Below are 12409 nucleotides of genomic sequence, written 5' to 3' on the forward strand. Positions count from 1 at the left end.
TGAAGGGCCTCGGGTTTGATTCCCGGTTAAGTGCATGTACGTGGGTTCCAGGTTTGATCCCCAGCCCCAGTGTGCAGTAGGGAACCAATCGATGTGGCTCTTTCACATCGATGTTTCCCTCTCTCTCTCTCTCCATCCCTCCTTCCCCTCCACTCTCTCTAAAAAAAAAAAAAATCAATGGATAAAATACCCTCAGGCGAGGATTAACAACAACAACAAGAAAAAATGAACGCAGGCTTTTGAAGGTGTGTGTGTATAGCTGTAGATGGTGTGTGTTTGTGTGTGTTCCCCAGCTCTGTCTGCTGAAAAGACCTAGAAACAATGACAGCCCATTAGCCATACCTACACCTAGCACCCAGAGCTTAGTTTCTAAGTACTATTTCCTACTAAAAAGAAGCAGGCTTTTTGGATAAATGGCTCATTTCATGACTGGAGCAGGGAATGTGTAAGATAATCCTGTAACATCTTATATCAGAAAGTAAGAAAGTGCTCAAGAAAATGATAGAGGCATAACAAAATGACACAGGAACCACCTTGAAGAAGTTCTTCCTCACAAAAAAGTTTGGGATAAAAATAAATCTAAAAAATAAAGTAAATATATCTAGAACAATTTGGTATCAAAACAAATAGTGGCAATAATGGAATATAATTCACTGAAGAAAAACACATGAGTCACAAGTGAATAAATAATTAACAAGGGAAAAGCTCTTTTATGATATAATGGCAACTAATAGATGTAGAAGAAATAATTATAAATGGAGTTAGAAAATCATCTCCCCTTGAGTGTGGGCTGAACCAAGTGGGTGGAACTAAATACAGCAAAAGTGATGGTATGCCACTTTCTAAATTAGGTTTACAAAAAGATTGTGGCTTCGATCTTGTTTTCTCTCTCTAGCTCTTTCCATTACTTTCCCTAATGAAAGCCAGATGTTATATTTTGAGCTGCCCATGGAGAGCCCCACATGGCAAGGAACTGAGGTAAACCTCCAGCAAACAGCAAGAAACTAGGGCCCTCATTCCAACAACTATGGGGAACTGAATCTTACCAATAACTATGTGAGAGAGGTTAGAAGTGGCTCCTCCCTCAGTTGAGCCTTCAGATAAGACAACACCCTAGCTGACACCTTGATTGCAGCTTTGTGAGAAGCTTTGTGGCAGAGACACTCAGATTCCTGAGCCACAAAACCTATGAGATAATAAATTGTTGTCTTAAGCCCTACTCAGAGTCCTCACCCACAAAATGTATGAGATGATTGTTGTTTTAAGCCACTAAGTTTTAGGGTAATTTGTTACACAACACTGGATAACTTATATTCTACTAAAGGTGCCTAGTTTCCATATAATCACAAGGAAGCATTAAACAAACCAAAATTAAGGGCTTTCTAAAAGATAAGTGGCTTATAGCCTTTTTAAAAATACCAGTGTGCCCTGGCCAGTTTGGCTCAGTGGTTAGAGCATTGGCCCTCAGACAGAAGAGTCATGGGTTCGATTCCCAGTGAAGGGCATGTACCTCAGTTGCGAGTATGATTCCCGGCCCTGATCAGGCACATGCGGGAGGCAACCAATTGATGTGTCTCTTTCACATCAATGTCTGTCTGTCTTTCTCCCTGCCTTCCTCCCTCCTTCCCTCCTCCCTCTCTTCCACTAATCAATAGAAAAAATATCCTCTGGTGAGGATTAAAATATATATATCAGTGTTATAAAAGACAGAGAAAGGCTAAAGAACTGTTTCAGATTAAAGTTAACTAAAGAGATATGACAACTAAACACAATGCATGATTCTGGACTTGAAAAAATTACTGTAAAGTATTAGTAAAATTTGAGTGTAGGCTATAAATAATCATATTGTACCAATGTTAAACTTTCTGATTTTCATTACTGAAATTTTGTTATATGAAAGAATATCCTTGTTCTTAAGAAATACACAATGAGCCCGGCCGGGCGTGGCTCAGCGGTTGAGCATCAACCTTGGATCCAGGTGATCAGGGTTCGATTCCCGGTCAGGGCACATGCCCGGGTTGTGGGCCTGATCAATGACTCTTTCATCATTGATGTTTCTGTCTTTCTCTCTCCCTCTCCTTTCCTGTCTCTGAAATCAATAAAGATATATTAAAAAAAAGAAATACACAATGAAGTGTTTAGAATTGAAGAGGCATGATGTCTACAACTTATTCTCAAATAGTTCATAAAAATAACAACATGTGTATACACACACAAAAATACATAAACATATGTGTAAATATACAAATATATAAGAAAATGATGATAAAGAGAATGAAAAAGAAATTATAAAGGAAATGTAGCAAAATACAAAATATTAACAATAGATGAATCTGGGTGAAGGGTATATAGTTCTTTGTATAATTTTTGCAACCCTTCTGTAAATTTGAAGTGTTTTCAAAATAGAAAGTTAAAAAGAGCACTTGCTGTGAGGGCATCTATCAAAATTACAAATCTATTTACTGTTTGACCCAGCAACTTCACTTCTGGGAATTCATCCCACAGATTTACTGCGTATGTATAAAATAATGTAGATACAAGGCTACTGAGTGCAGTTGTCTGTAATAATCAATGATTGGAAACAACCCAAGTACCAATTTATTAATCAGGAGACTGTAATATCACAGTGGAATACGAAGCAGCTTTTTAAAAAAATAGCTTTTTATGTATTGATATGAAAAGATTTTTAAAGGATACATTGTAGAGTGAAGAAAGCAAGATATAGAACAGTGTTATCTTTTTTTGTCAGAAAAGGGGGGAAATAAAAACATATATCCTTATTTGCCCAAATTTGCATAAAGAAATGCTGAAAGGATACTTAAGAAATAAATAAAATGTTTACATATTGGAGGTAGGAGGAAACAGAGGTGGAATAGGAGTTGGATGGGAATGAGAATGAGACAATATATATCTATTATATTGTTTTGATTTCTGAATCATGTAAATGTGTTTCCTATCCTAAAATAAAATAAATGAAAGAAAATTACTAAGATTGAGGTGGATGGCAGACCTATAAGGACTCAAATGAAAAGATGTCCCTGAGATATTACTAACTGGGAAAAGCAAGTTGCAGAACAGTACATATACTATAAAATGATCCCTGTTGTACATAAAAAGCACACATAGTTACATATGCAAAAATGCTTGGAATAATCAGATATTAACAGTACTGACCTCTTGGGGATGAGTCTGGAGGCAAGATGAGGGTGTAGGGAGGAATCTGATGTTTTATTTTCTTAAATCCCTCTTTTAAATTGAAGTATTGCTTATATACAGTGAATTCAATGAGTTTTCGCAAATGCATACATCCATATCATTCACCTATCAAAATATGGAAAATTTCTATCCCCCCCAAGGGGAAAAGAAGTTCTACCATCATTTGGTAGATATGGTAGAAGTTCTACCACACTATTGCTTAATTCCTGATAATTCATTCAAGAAATATTTAGTTAGAGCTTAACAATATCAAGCACTGTCCCAGGCCTTAAAAATATAGCATGAAAAAAAAAAAATAAATCCTTGCCATTAAGGAGCTCATGTTCTTGTTGGGGAGACAAAGCTAATACATTGATGAAGAACCCAATATATATCAGAGGAAAGTCAGAGAACAAAAAGTAGTATCTTTTTAACATGGTTACTGAAGACTCTCTATAGGATGTTTAAGATATGTATGGGTACACAACCTCCCAGCAATTTTATTATTATTCCTATGTATCTTTTTTTTTTTTTTTAGCGAAAGCAAACATTTATTAAAGGAGAGACAAAAGATCCCACCACAGCAAGAGGGGCCCTGAACAGACAGCTCTAATTCCTACGCATCTTTTATCCTCAACATTCCTTATCTATACTTTTACTGTTTGTAAGCCAAAAATAGATGGTAAAGAAAAACTGGGCTTAAAAGTTTCCATGGAAAACATACGAACAAGTAAAAGAAAACTAAATAACAACAAATTAAAACAGCCTGACAAGTTTTAACCCAAACAGAATTCCAGCAGCAGAAAAGAACTGGGCACCAGGACCAGTTTATTTAACATGAAATAAAACATGGGTAGCTCTGCCATGAGCCCATAAACATCCCAGTGTAGAGCTATCTGGAAGTTTATCATGCTTAGCCTGGTAAGGATCTACCCATCTGAATGGATTATTACAATGGAAGAAATTAGAGTAAAAGAATGCTGACCATATGTCCAACCACACTCTTAATATCTGCACTTAGATGTTTCTCAGAATCTCAAACTTAACATGTTTACAACTCAACACCTGATTTCTCTGAAATCTGCCCTTCGCTAGTCTTCCACATCTTACAAAATGGTACCTCAACTGGTCCATCCAGTTCCGCAATTTAGAAACCTGGAAATGACTCAATCCCTCCTCTCTTTCATCCACTGTACTTATTGAGTCAACAGCATTTTATTGAGGATTTACCACTTTCCAGGAAACGATCTTGCCAGACGCTGAGGAATATAATAAACAAAATAGTCCCGGCCCTCGCGGAGTTTACATTCGAGCCATTCCATTATTGTCATGCTAAATCTATTTCTTAACTGTATGTCTAATCCATCCATTTATTTCTATACCCACTGCCTTCCTTTTCATCCATTCCAGTTGTTTCTTACCAGGAACATTGCCATAGTCTCCCATCTGATCTCCCTACCTCCACTTATAACCCTCATAAATCAAGTCACCTAACAGCAGCCAGAGTAACGTTTTAAAAATTCAAATCCTATCTTGCCACTGCCTTGTTTAAACCTTTCAATAGCTTCTAAGTACAAGGGTACCTAGAATAAGATCCAGAGTATCTGATATGGTTTACAAGGCTCTACTCATTTTTCATTTTGAGCCTCCCTAGCCCTTTCCAGGTGCTCACCTTTTCTTTTTTTAGGACCTTCACACATGCTATTCCCTCTGCCTAACATTTTCTTCTTTAATCTCCTTGTTGCCTAGCTCACTTCTACTCACCCTTCAGATCTCACTCTAAATATCCTTCCTGAAAGAAGCCTTCCCTGGCCCTTTGGACTGTGGTAGGCCTCCCTGCTACATACGCTCTTAGCATCCTTGTTTTTCTCCATGGTGGCATTTATCAGGCTCATAAAAGATCATATTTTAGAATAGGGACCCATTAAGGCAGAAATCATATCTGCCTTGCTCATTGCTGCATCCTTGACACCTAGGACAGTGCCTTGCATAAGGCAGGCAATTAATCAATATTTGTTACATAAATGCATGAAAGAACCACCCACTACTAGACTTGGGGCAGGCTCTTGTTTTTGGGCTGGCTCTCTGAGCCTATACATGGCAGAGAATGGTAGCCTGAACTTATGCAGAGGTGGTTTAAGCTTATGCTGTGTCCTCCCACATGACAGTCTCATACAGTATAAGAATAGAGTACCCTGCACCTCTTGTTTTTCAAAAGCATATGGAAAATACAAAAACCTATTAGTTTTTCTATAAACTAGCAAGGAACAATCAGAAAATAAAATAAAAACACAATTTACAGTAACATTCAAAACCATCAGGTATGTGGAAATAATTTAATGAAAGACATTCAAGACATCTACACTGAAATCAAAACATTTCTGAGAGACGTTAAAGAAGACCTAAGTACATGGAAATATATAACATGCTCATGGATTGGAAGGCTCAGTATTGTTACGATGACCCTTCCCGCAATGGATGGATTGATTCAGTGCAATCCCATTCACAATCCCAGCAGGCTTTTCCCCTCTGGAAAGTGATGAGATTAATTTATTTTGAAAGACAAAGAACCAAGAGTAGTCAAAACGATGTTGAAAAAGAAGAAAGTTGGAAGACTTACCTACCTGACTTCAAAACTTACTATAAAGCTACGATAGTCAAGACAGAAGGATAGACAAACAGGTCAATGGCACATGGCAGAGAGTCTAGGAATAGACTCACATGTATCAATCAAACGATTTTCAACAAGCGTGCCAAAGCTTGTTGAAAAGGAAAATCTTTTCGACAAACGATGCTAAAAAAACTGGGCGTCCACATGGGAAAATAGAACCTTGAGCTTTACCTCACTGAATTGCTACCTCATCCCACATGTAAAAGTCAATTTTAAATAAAGTAAATAGAAGAGTCAGTAGGTGTCAGAAAAATGCCTTCTGCTTACCAGGAATATTCACCGCCTCCCCTAATACACTGCTAGAGCAACTGTTACACAAGATAAAGCCAACATATGCAAGTGGCACATTTGTGGAGATGCTTGCCTATCCTTGGTTTCCACGCTTTAGCAAACTCTTCAGGTGAGCATCAGAATCCATGCTGAAGGTGCCAAATTATTTGATTTGCTGAATTCCTTTTAGAGACCAGCATCCAGGTAGTATTTATAATAAAAATAGCATAGCTTAGACGGACAACAAAATCCATGCCAATAAGGTACCCTGCCATGACTAACCAATCACACATACTTTTATGCATCCTACTACTAACATTCTCTTTCTCTTGACTTACCAATAATTCTCCTTTCACTCTTTTCTGTTTCCATATTATCCACTTTACCTAATTTCACTTTCCAAAGGTAACTGTTTCCTTTTCCTTTTTGGTTATATTCAAGCTTCTAAATCACTTACAGTGACATATAATGGGAAATTTTATATGCAAATATAATTTTTGAAGTCTTCATAAACTGCTAGTTCGGTGAAAACCTATGCTAACATTATCGGGATCCTTTCGTATGATCACCTGATTACAGGAAAGGTCCCTAGCCAGCATGCTGTTAGTTCAAATTCACTTAAAGCATTTGAATTAGCCACAGTGGAGTAGCAGATATGGCCACTGGGTCCCATGTTGAGGTCTGAGGTGAAGACTTAGGCAGTGGAGGAGGGTTGTTCTCAGCCATGTGGACCACGTAGAAGGCCTGGTGGAAAACTGGCATATTGCTGTTGATGTCACCAGTGTGTAGGGTGACGCTTCTGCTGGAGGAGAGGGGTAGCTTGCTTCTGTCAGTGGTCACGATGGTGACACTGTACTCCAGGGTTTACTCCAGATCCAGAACCTCATCAATTATTCATGGAAGATTATATCCTGAAAGGTGCATTTTCTTGTATTTCTCCATTTTCTCCCAAATCTGGATCCTGTGTTTTAAACAGGGCGATGACTGGCCAAGGTGCAGAATCTTCAGTAATCATAATGGAAATAGAAGTAAAAACCTGGGACTTTGTTATTATCACTTAGAATTTTGATCTCAGCTACACTGGGCAGCCAGTTCCCCCCTGCTCCTTGCTTCTGAAACCATGGAATATTTTTAATGTCTTCATAGTCCAATATATTTTAAGTTTTTCTTTCTCTACTGTGGTGATCAAGGCTAAACTGGATATGGGTACTCTGGGCTGCAAAGGCATAACTTACTTTCACTCTGAGGCCCTCATCCAGGTCAGTGACCCCACCATGGTGACACGGAAGCAGGGCATGGCTTCTCAAAGACTGACCCTGTATACATCCTGGCTAAAACGAGGGGCGGGAGTGTTGTAGTTGCATTGCTTCCAGGAAGTCCTCATCATCTAAGGCTGTCAGGGCTAAGTGATGAGAGCTTTGCTTTTCCAGGTCTAGTTGCTTCTCTAACATAAGTTCAGTGTGCTTGTTCTCACTGTTGTTTTCTTTTCCTTTGAAGACAAATGTAGAGTTGCCCTTAAGGTGGTGATTTTGTAAAAGAATTGCTTCCAACATCAGGATCTTCTGTAGATTCTACTGCAAATCTTGCTCCAGGCTAGGCCAAGTCACATATTTAACTCAGTAACACTCCGCTGAACCAAGGGGTATTATCATTTACATCTTGAATATTTACATTAATGTGAAAAACAATTAAAGGGTTTTCAACATATTTTCAACTGTTTCTAAACATATGATACAAACTCTAGCATGTAGGCATATCTGCTCCAGGTCAATCCTGTTACTCACAAGTGAGTCTCTGCTTTCTTCACTCGGTGTGAAGGGTTCTTTTTCTTAATGACCCACAGCTTCCAAGTGGGTAAGTCTTGGCCACCAAGCCCCAGATCTTTGGCAAGGTCTGATTAGGAAAGTGATCCAGTGGAAACCTATGGAAACTCCTCATTTACCTCTGTTTTCACCTTGGCTGCTAGCGGTGCTCTGAGTCCCTACTCTAGAGCTGCAGCCTGAAGAAATCAGATGCTAAGGTTCTGAAGAGTTGAGAGCAATGAGAAATGTAGATGTTTCTCACTGCAATTTGCAAGCTGAAAGGTTAGTACAATTTCATTCATGTGATTAAATATTCCTGGGAATTTGTATCCTCAGTGACTCCAGTATATGAAGTCAAAGCGGTGATATTTTAAAAATTTCCCTCTGATGTTTAAGAGTATTTTAGGCTGAGTCTCTCTTTTTATTTATTTATTTATTTATTTTTTGGGGGGGGGGATAGGGGATGTTTTTTTCCTTTCATATAACACAGTCTCAGGCTGAACTACTGGCTAAACTTCCAGTTGCAAATATATAGAAAGCTTCTAAGAAGTGTCACCATATTGAAATCTTATGGATTTAAAAATTTTGACAAATCCCTAGTTTCTTAGCTTTGTACAGATAGGTCAGAGAGCTGGCTCTTATTATGAGTTCACTATAGAGGAAAAGCATGTGTAAAAGAATTGGTTTTTCAGTATGATCCCCCCCACCAGAGACCACTTTCTAATCATCGAACTCAAGCCTTCTATTGAGTTTTAAGAAGGTGTGTAAACCACTGTATGAAATGCTTGAGACTTAAAGATGAACTAAGATGTTATACTTGTCCTCAGTATTACACAGAGTAGATCTTTTAATGGCTTCTCTAGGAGAAATTGGGGAGGTACTGATTGCTTTTACATCTAGATAAATTATTTTATTTGACTCTATGGTCCATCTAATGACAACTTCTTCACACTTTCTGCCCAGAGCCCTTCCCATTTGGTATACAGAAAACACCCTCTAGCGAAGATTTTTTTCCAATTATCTTTACCATCGGTTATCTTTTCCCATCAGTATTTTAAGAATGTGACCTTAATACCTGTTCATAACTTTTTGTTGTTGCTGTTCATCCTCACCTGAGGATTTTTTTCCATTGATTTTTTAGAGAGAGTGAAAGGGAGAGGGAGAGACAGAGAGAGAGACACATTGATTGGTTGCCTCCCACATGCACCCCAACTGGGGTGGGGGATCGAGCCCGCAACTGAGCTATGTGCGCTTGACCTGAACCAAACCCTAGACTCTTCAGTCCACAGGCTGACATTCTAACCACTGAGCAAAACTGGCCAGGGCTTGATAACTTTCATCAGGTATGGTTTCCTAAAAAGGAACTCTAAGTGTAACATTAGAGAGTAAATATATATATGTGTGTATACATATTATTATATTATATTATTAATTATATTATATAGAGAGTAAATATACATATATATAAATTTGATAAACATCCCTTCATAATTATGTGTTTGCTTCAAAATTTAAAAATAACTTTATTAAGGTATAATTGACATACAAAGAACTACACATAGTTAATGTGGAGGTGTTTATCTTTTAAAACCTGATATCTTCCATGAGGAAAAAGCGGACTTTTCACCTATCTATTCAATTCATGACCACAGCTGTACTGTCACATGTAAATGAGAAACTGTGACACGACCCACTAATTTTTATTCGATTTCTCATTGACTTGACAATGGTCTATAGTCTCAACAAGCTGTACAGTCTCAGCAAGGATCCTAGGCTATTTATTGATGCCTCAAGGAGCACAATCCTCTTCTAGAATGGAGTAGGGAAAGAATGTCTGCTGATAGGTTACATTCCAAATTTAGGTGTTATAAAATAGTGGAGCTTAAGTTACAGCTGAACGCTTTGATAAATTTATTAGATTAAGTGAACACATACACATCTCTCATAACCATAAAAAGATAAGCAAAGTCCTTGGTGTAATTTCATTACTGGAACCAGAAGAAATACAAACATCGAAACCAGTCAAAAATATCAATCAACAAATATCCTAATTATCAATCCTAAATTATCAACAAATATCCTAAAGCCAAGATTTATATTTTGTATAGCCATTAGCTTAAACTCACACAGTCTAACTCAAATTAACTCCAACTTTCAGGTTTTGGCAATCCATCATCCAGTTAAGTCATCTTAGCAATCCTATTGGGGTAAACTGGTCCTTTGAATAACAGGACCCTTATTTAGGTTACACTATGGTTCAGACAGAGAGAAATTAACGCTCATTAAATGGTCTCTTCCAAAAGAATCTTTCCCCCATCTTTTATGACCTCAGACAGGGGCTTTTCAATCAAGAATGTTTCTAGGAACTTAAGATTTTAAAACTAGCTTTCATAACAATTTTAGAACATTTTTACTTCCACCCATGGGTCATCCCATTGCACCATCCAGAGAAGCACACAGATCATTATTACTCCTCCCAACAGAATGTTAAGCATGCTGACATTAAAAGCGTGACTTCTGTTTTTCTACCAATGATGTAAAAAATGGCTACTGCTAATTAAGTACATATTATGTATGAAGCACGTTATAACCCAGTGATATGTTATCACTAGTCCTCACCGCAGTTTCTCAAATTATATATTGTTTTATATATTGTTATCCCTATTTTGCTGAAGCTGAAAAAAATTAAATAACTTGTCAAAAGTCACACAGTTAGGAGTTACCTTGTTGAAAAGCTGCTATTTTTCTATCATACTACATTTTAGAATACTGATATCAGGTAATCCCTAGAGCACATACATTTGTTCATTCATTCACTCAACAACCATTTAGTGAAGTTTATTTAGCTCAAACTGGAAGCACAGTTAAGATGACTGATATCTGAGATGGGTCATGATCATTCATTGCCCTAGCTCTTAATGATTATCACTAAATTGGGTTAAATGAACAGAAATCAGCATATTTGGACAATACTAGGTTAACTTCCCACATAATTTCAGTTGTGTGTTCCATCTTTCCTTTGGAATTGACCACCATATGAAAACTGGCCTTGAGACAAACATTTTGATAGCTTTGACAAAACAACAGGGGGGACAGTGCCCTCTATTCCCCTTGGTACTACTTAGAAAGCTCTACTTACTAAGCTCCATTTGGAACTTCATGTCAACCCAAAGTCTGCATATTTAGATATGCTCAAAACTTCCTTTAAAAAGCATCACATGCAAGTAGAACAACACTGTATTTGAGGACTTTTTGGTCTTGGTTGTCAAGAAGCATAACATGGCATGTGAACCTCAGTAGCAGTAACTGTCTCATTTTAGGGCCATTTGATTCTCTCTCTTTCTCTAAATGGTTTTCAATCTCTTTTATAAATCGAGGTTTTAGTTAACTATTGTATTTTTGAAAGTTGATACACAACAAATATAGAAAATAACAAGGATGCTATTCCCTACCTTATACCAGAATTCACCCAAAGGAACCAGGCTTCTCACAGTCCCAGCAATGCTTCCTCATGAATAATGTACTTTAGCATTCAATTTCTGTTCAACATTCTACCATAAGCATACGGTTTTTTAGGGAAACATTTAGAACCTGAATTTTCCAGAAAATTTTCCACAAGTGTGAAAGTTGTGGGAAATTTAACATAAAAGAGAATTACAGCAACCTCAACAAAGTACCAAAAAGTGTGCTCAAAACACAATGTGTTAACTCTCAGTGTTCCACAAATTCATCACTAAAATCATCAATGTGGATAAAATGGGCAAAAGAAATATATAGCCTAGAAACACATACAGACATTGTATTCCCGAAACCTACAATGGGGGTGAACAAAAACATCTGTTCAGTATTTCCTTATGAGAACACTTATACTGTTTGCATATTTCAGCTAGTAAGTTTTAAGTAAGAACTAGGTTCGCCACATTTGGAAGTTCAAGAATGATCTGAAATCATGAAGTGGCTTCCACACTGAGACAGTAGAAATGTTTGCGTCCCTAAAGACCAGAAGGAGTCATTGCACTTCAAAGGAAATGAAATGCACCTTCTGAAATTTTAAGCCATTTAAGGTGTAGTTGAAGTCACTCTTTTCATAAAATTTTATTTAAAATATCATTTATCACTTTCATCGAATTAGATTTATCTCCTCTAGAAGAATTTGAGTTCTTAACAGATAAATTGGCATCAGATGTCCCTATAAAACTGTTGCACGGCCAATGGGAAATAAGACCAACTAAAAGCAGGAAGAGTTTTATAGTTCCTAAGTTAAATTAGAGAAACTAGACAGTATTAACAAGTACTTTATAAAGTGGATACAAAATTTTATATATAACACATACAAATATATAAAACTTGTTATAAATAGGCCTGAGGGAAAGCGGCAGGGTTGTCATCAGTGTCTACTGTGTATACCTAACTTTATTAGTGTCTGCTATAAATTCCAAATATATACTCATTACCTATAATAAGAGATATT

At 37.2% G+C, this 12409-nt stretch overlaps 1 protein-coding gene across 22 annotated transcripts in view; it reads right to left on the reverse strand.

The window, feature by feature from the left end:
• LOC107531512 (protocadherin gamma-C4) overlaps positions 1-12409 on the reverse strand; it is a 146226-nt gene that overhangs the window by 45958 nt on the left and 87859 nt on the right. The gene's annotated exons all lie outside the window — the stretch shown is intronic.

Source organism: Miniopterus natalensis, chromosome 4 (assembly GCF_054644295.1).
Source record: "Miniopterus natalensis isolate mMinNat1 chromosome 4, mMinNat1.hap1, whole genome shotgun sequence".
NCBI classification, from domain to species: Eukaryota; Metazoa; Chordata; class Mammalia; order Chiroptera; family Miniopteridae; genus Miniopterus; species Miniopterus natalensis.